General features: G+C 39.3%; 1 pseudogene; it reads left to right on the plus strand.

Moving 5' to 3' along the window:
- The first annotated feature begins 766 nt into the window (after window positions 1–766).
- On the plus strand, window positions 767–12821 carry LOC139363364 (acyl-CoA-binding protein pseudogene; annotated as a pseudogene).
- The last annotated feature ends 4356 nt before the right edge of the window (window positions 12822–17177 follow it).

Raw genomic sequence — 17177 nt, forward strand, 5'->3', positions numbered from 1 at the left:
GAAGAGAAGAGATGGTTATTTATTCTCCCAGCTCCTTCCCTGAAAAATTACGTTCCCTTTCAAGGTAATCCTATCTATACTATCTCCTTCTGGGTTCTAGTAAACTCTCCCTTATATCCTGTTAGGTCCAAAGATATTGACAACCTTCTTATTACTATTCTCAGGGTATTACACTATCTTTAGTTTCTTTACCTCCTGCTCACATTTGTAAATAGTTTATTTATTACACATATCTTGACCTTTTACCTAATACATGCCATGTGTTTCTTGCCATGTGGCCATGGGTGGTTGCCGTGACTAATTCAGTCCATCAGTGGGCAATACTGTTATGCTCCTCTTCAATTCTGTTAAAAGAAAAAAAGTATATACCACCTAACTTGTGAAAGGATTTGTTGGACCAGCACTTGTCCAATATGGTAGCCACTAGTCACATTTGGCTAAATTTAAATTAACTGAATGAAATAAAATTTGAAATTTAACTCTTGGTCACATAAACCATATTTCAAGTTCTCAATATTCACCTGTGCCTAGTGGCTACAACGTTGGACAGAGAAGACATAGGACATTTCCATCATTGCAGAAAGCAATGCTTTAGACTAGTATTTGTATAGTAAGTATGCAATTTAAAATCTACACGGGGACAACATTTATAGTTTTGAAAACCATTTACAAAATGAAAATGATTTTTCTTATATTCATTATCCCATAAAATCATTCCATTCAAAAACTATTTTCAAAAATAAATTTTTTCTTAAAAATTATTAATAAATATTATATATCTGATTTATGTAGACTGAAGCAAAATTTTTGTAAAGTTTATTTATGTTGAGTATTTGAATATTAAAAATAATATAAGCATAATGTATTAGATCGACTTTGAACATAGCTGCTATATTAGTTTCCTCTGACTGCCATAACAAATACTACAAACGTGGTGACTTAACACAAATTGATTCTCTCACAGTTCAAGACCAGAAGTCCAAAATCAAGATATCGGTGCTTCCTTCAGGGGCTCTAAGAGATTCTGTTCCTTGTCTCTTTCAGCATCTGACAGATGCCAGCATTCCTTGGCTTGTGACTGCATATGCCTCAATCTTCACATAGTTTTTCTTCTGCCTGTGTGACTCTCCTTTGTGTGTCCCTTATAGGAACACTTGTCACTGGATGAGAGCCCGCCTGGATGAGACAGGTTGCTATCCTCATCTCAAGATCTTTAACTTAGTTACATCTGCAAAGATACCTTTTCCAAGTAAGGTAACATTCACAGGTTCTGGGAATTAGGACATAAGCATTTATTTGGGGGTCACTATTCAACCCACAGTAGGGACCAAGAGTTTTTTGCATATCATATATGCTTGTGGCTTCTCTAATCAAGAGATGAGGGTAAACTGTATCTGATCTCACCTTGGGACTTGTTTTGACCAATAGAATGCAGCAGACATGACATTCTAGGACTTTTGGGTCCAGGCTTACAATGGCACATAGCCTCTGCTTTTGGTCAGAGGGAAAAAGAGCTGCTATGTGAGGAATTTCACTTATTGTCCCTGAGAGAGTGGCCACATGGAGAGAAAAAACCTCTGATGCATGAGACACTAGAAGCCCAACCAGCCCCTGAACTACAGGTAAAAACTGAAAGAACAATGGGACTATTTATGGAGGTTAGAAGACCAGTAAGCAAATTTATTATTGGAGGATGGAGAAGAATGCCCAATATTAAGCACTGAGGAAACATTTGAAAAAACTATTATGTGCAGGAATATAAAGATAGAAAATATACCTAAGGATTTTTGCGGATCTGGCTAAGCAGGTGTCCAGGCAATTTTTTTTTTTTTTTTTTTTTTTTTTAATGGAGTCTTGCTCTGTCACCCAGGCTGGAGTGCAGTGGCACGATCTCGGCTCACTGCAACCTCCACATCCTGGGTTCACATCATTCTTCTGCCTCAGCCTCCAGAGTAGCTGGGACTGCAGGCACCAGCCACCATGCCTGGCTAATTTTTTTGTATTCTTAGTAGAGACAGGATTTCACCGTGTTAGCCAGGATGGTCTTGATCTCTTGATCTCGTGATCTGCCTGCCTTAGCCTCCCAAAGTGCTGGAATTACAGGCATGAGCCACCGCACCCAGCCTCCAGGCAAAATTTTGAATGTGCAGTTGGCTTCTGATATGGTTTGTCTGTGTCCCCACCTAAGAATGTCCCTTCATCTTGAATTGTAACTCCCACAATTCCCACATGTTGCAGGAGGAACCTGGTGGGAGGTAATTGAATTATGGGGCAGATCTTTCCTGTGCTGTTCTCGTGATAGTGAATACGTCTCATGAGATCTGAGGGTTTTAAAAACAGGAGTTTTCTTGCACAAGCTCTCTTCTTTTGTCTGCTGCCATGTGAGATGTGCCTTTCACCTTCTACCAGGATTGTGAAGCCACCCCAGCCATGTGGAACTGTAAGTCCATTAAAATTCTTTCTTTTTTTGCAAATTGCCCAGTCTTGGGTATGTCTTTATCAGCAGCATGAAAACAGACTAATTGGTACCAGTAGAGTGCAGCGCTGCTGAAAAGATACCCAAAAATGTGGAAGTGACTTTGGAACTGGGTAACAGGCAGAGATTGGAACAGTTTGGAGGGCTCAGAAGAAGACAGGAAAATGTGAGAACGTTTGGAACTTCCTAGAGACTTGTTGAATGGCCTTGCCAAAAATGCTGATAGCAATATGGACAGGCTGAAGTGGTCTCAGATGGAAATGAGGAACTTGTTAGGAACAAGAGCAAAGGTGACTCTTGTTATGCTTCAGCAAAGAGACTGGTGGCATTTTGCCCCGCTCTAGACAGTTGTGAAACTTTGAACTTGAGAGAGATGATTTAGGGTATCTGGCAGAAGAAATTTCAAAGCAGCAAAACATTTAAAAGGTGATTTGTGTGCTGTTGAAGGCATTCAGTTTTATAAGGGAAGCAGAGCATAAAAGTTCAGAAAATTTGTAGCCTGACAATTCGATAGAAAAGAAAACCCCATTTTCAGAGGAGAAATTCAAGCTGGCTGCAGGAATTTGCATAAGTAACTAGGAGCCAAATGTTAATCCCCAAGACAATGGGGAAAAGGTCTCCAGGGTGTGTCAGAGGTCTTCATGGCAGCCCCTCCCATCACTGGCCTGGAGGCCTAGGAGGAATAAGTGGTTTCATGGGTGGGTCCCAAGATACCTGTGCTGTGTCCAGCCTAGGCTGTGGCTCAGGCTGTGGCTTCAGAGGGTGCAAGCCTCAAGCCCTGGCAGCTTTCATGTGGTGTTGAGCCTGCCAATGCAAAGAAGTCAAGAATTGGGGTTTGGGAACCTCTGCCCAGATTCCAGAGGATGTATGGAAACACCTGGATGTCCAGGCAGAAGTTTGCTGCAGGGGCAGGGATCTCATGGGGAACCTCTGCTAGGGCAGTGCAGAAGGGAATTGTGGTCAGAGCCCCCACATGGAGTCCCTACTGGGGCAATACCTAGTTGGGCTGTGAGAAGAGGGCCACCATCCTCCAGACCCAGGAATGATAGATCCACCAACAGCTTGTACTGTGCACCTGGAAAAGTCACAGACACTCAATGCCTGCCACGACAGCAGCCAGGAGGGGGATTATACCCTGCAAAGCCACAGAGGCAGAGCTGCCCAAGACCATGGGAACCTACTTCTTTCATCAGTGTGACCTGGATGTGAGACTTGGAGTCAAAGAAGATCATTTTGGATCTTTAAGATTTGACTGACCCACTGGATTTTGGACTTGCATGGAGCCTATAGCCCCTTTGTTTTGGCCAATTTCTCTCATTTGGAATGGCTGTATTTACCCAATGCCTATACCCCCATTGTATCTAGGAAGTAACTAACTTGCTTTTGATTTTACAGGCTCATAGGTGGAAGAGACTTGCTTTGTATTAGATGAAACTTTGGACTGCAGACTTTTGAGTTAATGCTGAAATGAGTCAAGACTTTGGGGGACTGTTGGGAAGGCATGATTTGTTTTGAAATGTGAGGACATTAAATTTGGGAGGGGAGCAGAATGATATGGTTTGGCTGTGTCCCTACCAAAATCTCATCTTGAATTGTAATTTCTACAATTCCCATGTGTCATGGGAGGAACCTGGTGGGAGGTAATTGAGTTATGAGGGTGGACCTTTCTTGTGCTATTCTCGTGATAGTGAATAAGTCTCATCAGAGCTGACAGTTTTAAAAATGGGAGTTTCCCTGCACAAGCTCTCTTCTCTTGTCTGCTGCCATGTGAGTCATGCCTTTCAGCTTTCACCGTGATTCTGAGGCCTCCCCAGCCACGTGGAACTGTAAGTCCATTAAACCTCTTTTTTTTTTTGTTACAAATTGCCCAGTCTCAAGTGTGTTTTTATAGCAGCATTTTTTATAGAAAAAGTACTAATACAGTCTCTTAGACCTACATATTATAAGGTATTGCAAAAATGATATTGACTAAAGAGGAATGATTCTAATTTCAAGTCAAATGTAGAGAAAATATTTTCAACTGAGAACTTGCTGAGTTGGAAAATAAAATATTTTCTCATTCTCACATTTTTGAGTTAGAAAAATGTTCTAAAAGTGAGAAAGGGCCCCAGGAAAAAGATAGAATTCAGGACATTGTCAATAAAATGTGACTTTAGTGTAAAGATCAAATCAACAGTGTAGTTACAAGATCCCTAATTTAACTCAGTGCCTCATCAACCTTCTCAGCTAGACAAAACAGCTTGTAAGAATTTTAAGAATATTGTTCCACAACATTCTGACTCAAAGCCTGCATTAGAGAGGGGCTTGTCTTGAAGAGATTTGTATGTGTGACTTTTTCACTTATAATTAGATTTATTTTGGATTTCGGATTTACAATTTGAAACACAGGAAGCACACTAAATTTCTTAAAGTATTATATCAGCTTGAACTTAAAAGAACATGGAAGGTGCAAAATGCACAAAAGGTCTTTTTTTAATTTCATTTTTCTCTGGGCCCTCAACTTGTTTTGCAAACAGTAGACTGAGACAGCTACCTGATGGCAAACATGGAAAATTTCCTATGAACAAAGGAAATATGATTCAGAAGGTGGAGCCCAGAGCCCCACAAACAGAAATATAAGCTATTAGAAGCAGTGGATTAGATCATCACTTCCATATAGCAAAACCGAACCTGAATCAAGAAACATTCCTTGCCTCCAGATTAGGGGACACTGATAAGATGAGCCTGACTGTATTTCAAAATTTCTATTGACTAGTGACTGCTATGTGCCTTCATTTCTCCCTTTTATAAATGAGTGTCTAATGTGGTTATTCTAGTCTGTCTTAACATTATATTGTTGGACATGGAGGTACAGATAACTTGCATTTTTGCTTCACAGTTCATATCAAAAGGAGCTACACTTATGAAATTTCATGCACATCTGTATGATCCCAATGTAGATCAAGAGACACTGGGCATAGAATTTGATATTATAATTTGTTGAGACTTTGGGAGTCTTTGGAGCAGTTGACTATAGTTTACATATGGAAGTAATGTGAATTTTTGTAGCCAGAGGGCAGACTGTGGAAGATTGTACGTAACTACAGCCAGTAAGAATTATTCGCGCACTCGCCAGTTCTCTGACCAAGAGAGCACGTCTGTTTACTCATACCTTGAATCTGCACTGAACTTGTGATGTTTTTGACAAGTTTAATGCAGCAGAAGTCATATTCTTGGATTTTTGAGCCCAGACATTCAAATGTCGTATAGCTTCTGTTTTAGCTCAGAGAGGAAACAAGCAGCTATAGGAAGAAACCATGTAAAGAGAGAGTGTGTGCAGAAAAAGAAGCCCTGGAGTATAAGAGCCTGTGAAGGGAGAGATAGAGAGGATCAGCCAGGTCCCAGCCACTTCAGTCAAACGTTTGAGAAACCTGACATGTGAGCAAAGCTATCATGGATTCTCCAGTCAGTGCACATGTTGCAGAAATGAGCTTTTCCCTTTGAGCACTGCTTAAATTCCTAAACAGCAGAATTGTGAGAGTTAAATGATTGTTTTAAGCCAATAGTGTCATGCAGGTTCACTGTGCACTGGTTACTAACTTGTCTGAGTCCAGTGAGCTAGAACAGTCACATACAAGTTCCATGAAGCAGGCTTATTACTTACAGATAGGGAGCAAGGGACAACAGAAACCTACGATTCACTATGAGCCAGTTACCCTCTCTATAGGGGGCAGAGGGGTGTCATACACCCACACCTAAGTAAATGTTTTATTTTAAAGAGTGTAGTTTACTCTGCTGGGAATTACCAGCAAAGAAAAAGAAAGTATTGAGTCCCTAGTAATTGTAGAGTTTACAAAAAGTGAATTGATGTTTGCTATTAAATAAATTATGTGTCACAAAACAACATCAAATAGTTGAATAAACACAATGACTGAGGAGTGACAGTGAGCAGGAGATTCGTATCTCTATTAAATAAAATAAAGATGATTTTTCTTGTAAATGGTCTTTTCGGAAAAACTTGATGAAAGTAAACACGGACATTTTTGTCGCTTCTTCCTTGAAACCATGCAAATATACAACTGTGACACAGGCCATGATGCAGGTTAATAATGCAAATTATCAAGCTCATTCTCACCACTGAGAATCATAAAGATGCAGAGAGAACACACATCTTAACTGATTGGAACTTCCTAGCATGGTTTCCAGTTAAATATTCTAGTTAAATAGATAAAAAACCTTTGATAAAAGTTGGTCACTTGTATAAAATAACACACCTATGCCTTCAATATTTCTTACTGATAATCTCTTTTCTTTTCCTCTGCCAATATGTCATATTTCAATTTTGACATTTTAAACCTTTGGTTTGATGAGGGGTTTTTCCACCCTGGACAAATGTATGTAGTTGGATTCAAGAAGAGTAAAAGGTTTGTTCTTGAGTACATTGGAAGGTGATAGTGGTGAGAGAGAAGAGGAGAACTACCAGAGGGATATCCTGTAGGCAGGTGTGTTTTAAGAAAGAGAACATATGGAAGGTAAGGACCTGGATTCTTTAAAGAAATTATTTAATAATTTCAACTTTTATTTTAGATTCAGGAGGTACATGTGCAGGTTTTTTATGTAGGTATATTGTGTGATGCTGAGGTTTAGGGTATGAACGATCCCATCCCTCAAACATAGTACCCAATAGGTAGATTATCAGCCCTTGCCTCCCTCCCTCCCACCTCTAGTGGTCTCTGGTGCCTGTTGTTCCCATGTTTATGTCCATGAGTATCCAATGCTTAGCTCCCACAATGCTTAGTTCTCACTTATAAGTAAGAACATGCTGTATTTGGTTTTCTGTTCTTGCTTTAATTCACTTAAGAACCTGGATTCTTTAAAGCCACCCCCTAACAAAACAAGGTCTCTTAGGGCAAGTCTGCGTATACTCTGATATACCGAGACTCGTTTGAAGAGTGCTCCCTTACATTATCTTACATTTGGTAATCAAGCTTTTTAATTGTTTATCCACAATGCGTTAATAGGTACTACACTGTCATAGCCTGCAGTGTTGATGTATTCTTTTCTGCCCAGGAAGGTGAGAGTATTTTGTGTGATTCTCATTTTTGTGACTTTAAAGTAGATGAGACTTCAAATTTACACATTTTCTTCCATCGCTCTGTGCTTTATTACATGGTTAAGTACTTTAAGATTTATTGAATCCAGGTGTTTTATTCTCAGTAATCACCAGAACTCACCTGATTTGATTATGCCAATCTGTTATTTTCAAGAATTTTTTTTAAAATATCCTTTCCCAGTTAATATTGTATATGTGGCTTTCTTGATTTAAAAATATATTAAGAAATGTTGTAATTTTATGAAAGATCATTTGAAAAAGTTTACTGAAGCATTTTTTTTCCCTTATGCTATAACAAAGCTTAATAACGAAGAATGTATTCTAGGGTAATATTTGGGGCAATTTCTAAAGCGCATTTCTTGCAGGGATCTCTACACTTTCCTCATGAATACAAAGCAATGTGTTTCTGTTTTTCTGGGCACAGAAGTGGATATCACAATGATGTAACTCCTTATTCACAACATCATTGCAGCTCCATATTAAAAACATTTTTGCTTAAATAATGAGCATTTTTGCTTATCGTAAAGAACCCACATGAGACACACAAAAAAATGTTTTTCCCAGATGGTCCTTTTTGCATTAAAATTACTAACCCAGACATCAAAAGCAAACAATAAAGTGTTGAAATATGTAATTTGGGCCAAAACAACAGAGTCTTGAACTTCCACGGGCTTTGCGATTTTAAGAGAACAGCTGGGTGTGTGCAGGCAGTCAGCCCAGCTATGACTCTGAACCTCTGTTGTGTTTCTTTTTCTATACAGTCACTATGGGTACAGTTTCCTTCTTTTGGAAATGGAAGCATGGTTATAATAATTCTTGAACTTGAGAAAGGCATAGGCATTTGCTTACCTTTTATGCAAGGGGGAAACCATTTTTAGTATTTATGGTATAGTCAGTTGTTTTTGTTTGCACCCTGCTATTCGTTTGCATTTTTGCTGGTAAAATAACCAATATGTTCCTTGAGAAACTACCCCTTTCTCCACAGACTCAGCCATGGGTGTCCCACAAGACATATAGCCTTCATTTCAAGTTGTCTAGGAATCAGCCATATGTAATCTAATCACAACCTCAGTCATTTCCCCAGGATACACCCACAGCACTGGAGGTACTGGTCCAAGGAAGTTTTGATATCAGCTGTGCACTAAGTCCAGAATGAGTGCTTCCTCCATCTGATCAAGGCCCTGACACTGAATCAGGGTCACCAATGCAGGCTCTTCTCCCTTATCACAAATTCTGTCTTTGGACTTAATTACCTTTGCTGGTCATCTTCACCAGGGCTTTGGAGGCCCATCAGGCCATTTTGACAACTCTGAACTTGAGAGTGGGAGTCTGAGGTGGACACTCACTTGAGGAGGGCTATGAGACATCATCTACTCAAAAGGCCAGAGCCCTGGGCTAGATCCCACAAATATCCAATTATCTACCCTTATCAGCTCATGGATGGTTATTTCCTTTACATTTATACCACACAAAGGACTACTTGAGGATTCCCCCATCCACCACGAAAAAGAAGCCAGTTCCAAAGGTAAGCTGACATCTCCATTATCAGAGACAGAAAACTATCAACAATTTTGTAAGGAACCTGTTACCAGTTTAAAAGAAAATAGTACTATATATACATATATAGAGTGCATCTGTAAAAGAATTAAGCAGAGTATACATATTTAATTTTAAAACTATGATGATTGCTTCCTGCTTCTCTCCTCCTCCATGGGTTCCCTGGAGTCCTTGCAAGCTGGCCAGGATGTCTCAGGCTGAGTTTGAGAAAGCTGTGGAAGATGTCAAACACCTTAAGACTGAGCCAGGGGATGATGAGATGTGTTCATCTATAGCCACTACAAACAAGCAACTGCGGGCAACATAAATATAGAATGGCCTGGGCTGTTGGACTTCAAGGGTAAGACCAAGTGGGACACCTGGAATGAGCTGAAAGGGACTACCAAGGAAGATGCCATGAAAGCTTACATCAACAAAGTAGAAGAGCTAAAGAAAAAACACGGAATGTAAGAGACTGGATTTGGTTACCAGCCATGTGTTTATCCTAAACTGAGGCAGTGCCTTGTTTTTCTAATACTGCAGATGATGGAAACTGGGAAAATAACCAGTTAACCCAGCTCCTCAAGGCTGCTCACCACAGGGCTCTAACAGATTAGGGGCGAAAATGATTACTGACCTTCCTTGAGTAGTTTTTAATCTGAGATCAATTAAAAGTGTATTCATGACTTAAAAAAAAACTATAATGAACACAGGTTTTGGATAATTAAGAAGCAACCTCAACAAGTTTCTGAGATCCATTATTATAGAAGTATGGAGTAACAATTAACAGGGCATTCTAGTTAACAGAAGCCTGAACACGAGATCATTTCTTGTATTTATTATGTATTTGCATGCACATTGCAAGATCTTAAGAAATTCACTAAGTAGTCATAACGTTTGCTGTCTAGGAATCTCGAATATGACATTAAAAGAACAGCATTTTCATGATCACCCCAGTGTAAACCTGACACTCCCCATCATTATTAACATTCCTTCAGATAATGTCTGAATTTCCTTCCACTTTCATTGTGGGTATTGGGAGGGCAAAGAGTAGAAAACAACAACTTAGGGAATGCACAAACATGGAACTGGGATTTGCAAACCATATTCAGGAAGAGACAGCTTTGGCTAGAGCAATAGTTTTAGTGATTTCATGGTTTTTAATTTTTTTAAGGGCTCTGTTTAGATGTTTCAGGATTCTTTGAACTTCCCACTGGCACATGGGGAGTGGGCATCAAGTGGATGGGGCTGTGATGTTTTTAGACACTACAATGAACTGAAGTTTGTATTTTCCCCCAGACTCATATGTTCAAATCCTAACTCCAAATGGGATGGTATTAGGAGGTGAGGCCTTTGGAAAGTAATTAGATCATGAGGGTGGAGGCCTCATGAATGGGACTAGTGCCCTAAAGTAACCCCAATTACCTCTCTGGCTCTCTTTCTGCCATGTGAGGATACAATGAGAAGTCAGCTGTCTGCAACCTGGAAGAGGCCCCTCACCAGAACCCAACCTTACTGGTACCCTGTGTTAGTCTATTTTTGCATTTCTACGAAGAAATACCTGAGGCTAGGTGATTTAAAAAGAAAAGAAGTTTAATTGGCTCACAGTTCTGCAGGCTGTACAGGATGCATGGTGCTGGCATCTGCTTCTGGTAAGGAACTCAGGACGCTTACAATTATGGCAGAAGGCAAAGAGGGAGCCAGTGTTATCATGTGTGAGAATGAGAGCAAGAGAGGGAGAAGGCGGAGGTCCCAGATGCTTTTAAACAACCAGATCTCACATGAACTAACTGAGGGAGAACTCATTTACTACCAAGGGGATGGTGCTAAACCAATCCTGAGAGTTTCGCCTCCATGATCCGATCACCTCCAACTAGGCCCCACTTCCAACATTGGGAATCCCAGTTCAACATAGATCTGGAGGGGACAAACTTTCAAACCATCTCATACCCTGACCTTGGGCTTCCAGCCTCCAGACTATAAGAAACAGATATCTATTGTTTTAAGCCACCAATCTATGGTGCCCTGTTATAGCAGCCTGAACTGGCTAAGACAGATGCTATTTTTTCCATGTTCCAGGTTTCTTGCTCACCATCCTCATAATTTGGCACCTTCTTTTCTAGTTATGGATATATTAACAGCATTTACTAGGAGGCTATCAACTTAGGGCCTGTGTTTTTAAAGTGACCTTGAATATGTTTTCTGTTATCTAGAAGGATCTCTATAGTGAGTTGTTTCAGATATGTGGGCTCTACAGCCAGAATGATGGATTCAAATACTGCCCTGCCACTTACTTGCTCTATGACTTTGAGTAAGGTAAATAACCTTCTGTGCCTTAGTTTTTTCATCAGCAAAACGAAATTAATATTAGAATCTCTCTCATAAGCTTGTTATGAGAATTAATGCACTAATACAGGAAATGGCAAATTTTTTCTGTAAAGAACCAGATACTAAATAGTTTAGGCCTTGTGGACTATGTTGTCTCTGTTGCATCTACTCAAGTATGCCCTTGTATTAAATAGAATGGAAGCAGCCATAGAAAATACCTGAATGACTTAGTGTGGCTATATGCCAATAAAATCTTACTTGCAAAAACAGTCAGTGGGCTGAATTTGGTCTGCAGGATATAGTTTGCCAATCCCTGGAATACTTGTGCACCAATACTTAGGCCCATTGTAAGAACTCCAAAAATATTAGTTTTTTTTTAAAATCATCATGGTCATTTTCATCATCATCATCATCAGCATATACTCATATACTCATTCAACAAAGGATAATAAATCCTATGTGCTAATTTTACTGTGTAGTTCTCAGTGTTGTTCAGACTTTGCTACTTCTATGCATTTCCTGCACTCAGGGGTCAGGTACTCAAACCTTCCACTAAACTTCATCTACCGACAGAAGGAGTAAAACTTCATCCCATGCCTTTCAAGTGTCAGATTTTATCTGAAAAATCCATGTAGTGTTTGCATTATACTCTATAGTATATTTATGTTTCCTTTAATACAAAAAATGATGACTGAAACCATTCATCACTGAGTAAAACTGACCATGTTTACCAAGCATCTTCTGGTTTTCTATCATATCTACATTTATACAAATTTGAGAAATGAGGCCTATGATAACAGGAACTTAAGCTTTGAGGTTGGCAATCTGCTTAGAGTTTAATAGCCTTGATATTCTATGTGGGTATTAGATCTTTCTTAAACACAAAGAAAGGGAATAAAATTAGGCAACATAGACACCAAAAAGTTCACTGAAAAATTTAGGGAACTCCATTCATTGTCTTTCACTTGGCAGGTGACAAAGTACGTGTCTGGGCTTCTGCAGCTCTGATCTTACCCTCATGGCTCCGGAGTGTTGATGATATACAGGAAATCAGCATGTGTCCATTAAGTCGTATAAAAAATAAAATTATAAAAAAATACGAAAGAGAATGTGTGTGAAAGAGACTATGAGCTGAAGCATATAAAATTTTCAATATTTGACCATTTGTGGCAGTTTCTATGGTTCAACCTAATACTTCTCCAAAGCTTGTTAACGAGCAATGGGCATAGCACTGGTTTTTAAGTGAAATATTACCACTGTAGGTCATAGTAAGAATAACACTTTCGGGCTGGGCACAGTGGCTCACGCCTGTAATCCCAGCACTTTGGGAGGCTAAGGCAGGTGCATCAGGAGGTCAACAGATCAAGACCATCCTGGCCAACATGGTGAAACCCCATCTCTACTAAAAACAAAAATTAGTTGGGCATGGTGGTGCGTGCCTGTAGTCCCATCTACTCGGGAGGCTGAGTCAGGAGAATTGCTTGAACCGGAAGCAGAGGTTGCAGTGAGCCGAGATTGCGCCATTGCACTCCAGCCTGGCAACAGAGAGAGATTCTGTCTCAAAAAAAAAAAAAAAAAAAAAAGAATAGCACTTTCAGACTGTTTAAAAAGTGCCCCCAGAAGACAGAAAATGGAAATAGAAAGCAAAAGTTAGTGGGTAATGCTGAAAACAATCAGAACATTTTATTTTTAGTAGCCTAAGGGTTTGAATTGTGATCAAGGTTCATAGTCAGAATAGATATAGTTTCAGACATTTTTGAGAAATGATCCTTGTGGGTGCTTCTTGATCCAGCAGGTGCTAAGAAATAAAACATCAGGACCAAAAGAATTAGCCTTGAGCATTGCATGAAAACACTTGGAAAGATGAAGTCCCCTGTGTTCTTCATGGCCATAAGCAAAGTGCATTTATTCAACCATTTTATCAGTGTGAGGTGGAGAGAAGCAGATGTTGTTTCACTCTTCCTCTGTTTTAATCAGTTGCCAGACAATACTCTGAAGACACATGACAAATTTCTGTTAGCATCACCATTTCCCTTAGTTAGCCAGCTTAGCACCCACAGCAGACTTTTCAGACTCTTATATTCTAACCAAGATACACTCTTTCCTAAAGCTCATTTAAATTCCAGTTCTTATCTCAAATCCTAAGTTTTATATAGGAGTGAATAAACTGGTGATGAAACCACACAGATAGAGAAAGTAACCAAACTCAATAGCACCATTGACATATGAAGAGTGTAAGTATGAAATATGCATGAAATTTTGCAACTTAGGGTACATCAGCCCTATATGAGTCTTCAGATATTAAATTCCCAGGTCTAGATCTGGAGAAATAGAAGCTCAGAGTGAGAATTTGGGTAATCAAGGAGGAAAGCAGAGCGTTTCTAAGCACATGCGAGTGTTTCTACCTGTGGATTGGCACATTTTATGTAGCCTTGGAGTTTAGATTTGCTGCCTTCATTCTGTCTTAGATTGTATGACTTGAAGCTTCAACTGACAAGGCAGAGGGAGAAAAACTAAACAGTCAAACCAGTTTCAGAAGAATATATGAAAAACTAGTCAACATTTTCTGATGGAAATCACTGTCAAGTTGACAAGAAACTTGGCCTCCCACTATATCAAAAATTTGATCCAAATGGAAAACATTTTCTAATTAAAATTCCTAAACATACACAGAAGTTAAAAAGGATAGTTTTAAAAACCCACCTATATTCAGTTTTCAAAATGTTTCCCTCCTTGCTTTATCTACCCCTTCGATTGCTGAAGTATTTTAAAGCAAATCGCAGTTGCACATCATTTCACTCCCATCCATACTTGGATCTGCATTTCCTAAAAATTAAGGATATTTTCTTTTATAACTATATTGCCACTTGGGCAAAATTTAAAATGATAATTTATCACTAAAAAATGTGTACTGACTGTTTATCTTCCTCCTCATTGCATAAATGCATGTAAGAGGAGAGAAAGAAAAATAAGGGTGAGAAAGCAAAGTGAAGCCAGGAATAAAAGTATTGAATATCAGTGTATACAGAAGGTCCCATTCTAGTCTTAAACCCAGTCACTTGCTTCACCGGGACCAAGCAGGAGGGAAACTCTGGCAGTCACAAGATTCAGTGTTTACGAAGTGGACTAGCATCATTTCTCTGGAGAACATAGCTTTTCCTGTCTGTAAGATGTGTGAGGAATTTCTCCTGGATGTCTTCATGAAGAAGATGATATGAGATTTATTGGACAATATACTTTACAAAATCCCCACAATAAATACAAAAGAAGTTTTGTGCTGCTCCTTGTTAGAGTGTCCTCATTGCACACCAAGGTCTAATGCTGAATCCAGCTGAGTAAAAGTTGTCTGACAAGGGGCCAGAGCCGTGTGTCATGTCCGCCTGGTGGCTGCCATCCCAAGGTGCAGCAGAAAGCCCATTCATTTCAAATAAGCTTTTAATCTCCCTCTCAGACTCCCAGTGTCCCAATTCCCCCATTAATAATACAGCCCTAATTTTAAAAACTTGAATCCAGCTGTTACTACTTTTAAATGCTGTTATCCATTGCAAGTGAGTGTGACACCAAATGTGTCTTCCACGTTCATTCATCATTTGTGAACTTGGCCCAGCCACTGGGTTTTTTTCCCCTGTTGTTCAGGAGGGTTGCGAATGCCAAAAGCAATCAATCTATGAAGCAAATCAATGTGAACAGCCATTGGGGGAAGAGCTAACCCTGCAGCTATCTGCTATTTTTTTTTTTTTTTTGAAATAGAAGCTGCGCTTGTCGTTGGATCTAATGACTGGAATACCCATGCACTAAAGGGACTGTCTCCCTTCAGCTTTTAGAAAATTCTCATACTCTGGGCCAGCTTAGCCGATAGTTTCCAAGCTGCAGGAACAGCTTGAGGCTGAGGGCGGTGGTCCTGCTCCGTCAGTTGTGGGAACCAGGTGGCTCCCGGCATCCTCGGCATCCTCGGCTCTCTCACCTCCACGCTGCTGCTGTTGCATTGATCCTGGACTAGCGCTCTGACTCCTGAACACTCTACCACCTACCAGCGATATCTCTGAGGATGGTGCAAAATGCAATTTATTTGTGCCCTTGGTGTGTGTAACATAGCTCATCATGCTTTTAAAGATCTCCTCCTGGCTTCTGCTAACAGCCTTTGCTTGCTTCCTGCAGTTCTTCTGTTCAACACACAGCTAAATAAACCTGCTTGACGTTGCCATCTCTCAGGAGTCCAACCAGAAAACACACTGAAATCATATACTTAGGTGAGATGGTATCAAGGAACAATGAGAAAAAACAACTCAATAACTAGGGAAAAAAATTTGAGTGCACAAATATTTTCTTGTCAAACTTTAAAAAGAGAAAGAAAACAAAAATATTTTTAGAAATTTGAACATACCCACAGTGGTAAAATATGTCCTGCTCCCACATTGCATATTTTCCTGGGTATAACATTCCTATTTTAAAATCGTAGCAACAGATCCAAGAAACAAATGTCTTTGAAAATTCCATTTCATGGAAGTGTCACTGTATGCATTAAACTTTTTTCCTACTGAAAATTATTGCAAACAGCATGAAAAACGTCAACACAGGAAACAGAGTAAAAGTAATGGACGATCTTAAAAAAACAGAGGGATAAAAATGTCCATGAAATACTATGCTCAAATGACTAATGTTAATATTTAAGTTAAATTATTCCCTGTAGGCAAGAAAATAAGATGTCCACAGAGTAATACATAAAATAATAGTAGCAGGGGAAATAAAGTTAGAAAAGTCAGTAATATATCCAGATCATTCTAGAAAGCTGGCAGAGAGACTATCCAACAATAAAATAAAATTTGTTAATATTGCAAAAGGACAGAAAATTTCAGATTACTGTTGATTTTTCCACTATACCAAAAACATCGTTAGGTGTTTTATGTTGCTTTTGGCCTGTAATATCCAGATTATCTATTCTATTTCCTGTATCACTTTGCAGACGTCTTACTTTTAATTCTGTCACTCTCTCCAATGTATATACTCATTCACTTATTTTTAGATTTCTATGTAAAAGTAAACAGTATTCGTTCATTTTCCTAAATACAGTCTTTTCTTTGGAATCTTTACTGTTAAAAAGTCTAGATGTTGAATCCGACTTTCCTGTTTTCCCGTAGACATTTGCTTTCCTAGATTCCAAAATAGCAAGTATTTCAAACGTACCTCAGCATTACTCCATTTTAATTGAAGGCTTCCTGTTAGAATTATGTTCAGCACTCTGGGAGTTACAGTACATTGAAGAAAGTCACAATTAAACAAACAAAATAAAAAATAAACTGGAGGGTAATATGTAGATATTTGTCTGCAGGAGGTGAAGTCCCAGCTCCATGTTAAAGAACAGGAAGAATTTAAGTGTAGAGAAAAGGGGAGGCTGTTTCTATGTACCAGGCTGTGTCACTGCTTATAATTGCTTACAGCCAATTCCCATATTAATCTCCTTATATCTTTGTATGTATATCCTAATAGTCCTGTTTTTCTGGAGAACCCTAACTAATACAGAGAGTGAGCTGTTTATCATTATCAGAAGGGCCTTACAGTGACATAGCCTGGCACATAGAAAGGGTGTTATGTATACCACTCAGCCGCAGAAGGGAAACCTGGACACTAGAGGGATGTCTGGCAGAGAGAGGGACAGAAAGAGTCTTTCTTTGCTTATGATCAATGACCATAAAAGCCACACTGCTGATAAAGTCCAATGCCAGCTCTAGAAGCTATTGTATCCAA

The sequence above is a fragment of the Macaca nemestrina genome, chromosome 5, assembly GCF_043159975.1.
Source record: "Macaca nemestrina isolate mMacNem1 chromosome 5, mMacNem.hap1, whole genome shotgun sequence".
Taxonomy (NCBI): Eukaryota; Metazoa; Chordata; class Mammalia; order Primates; family Cercopithecidae; genus Macaca; species Macaca nemestrina.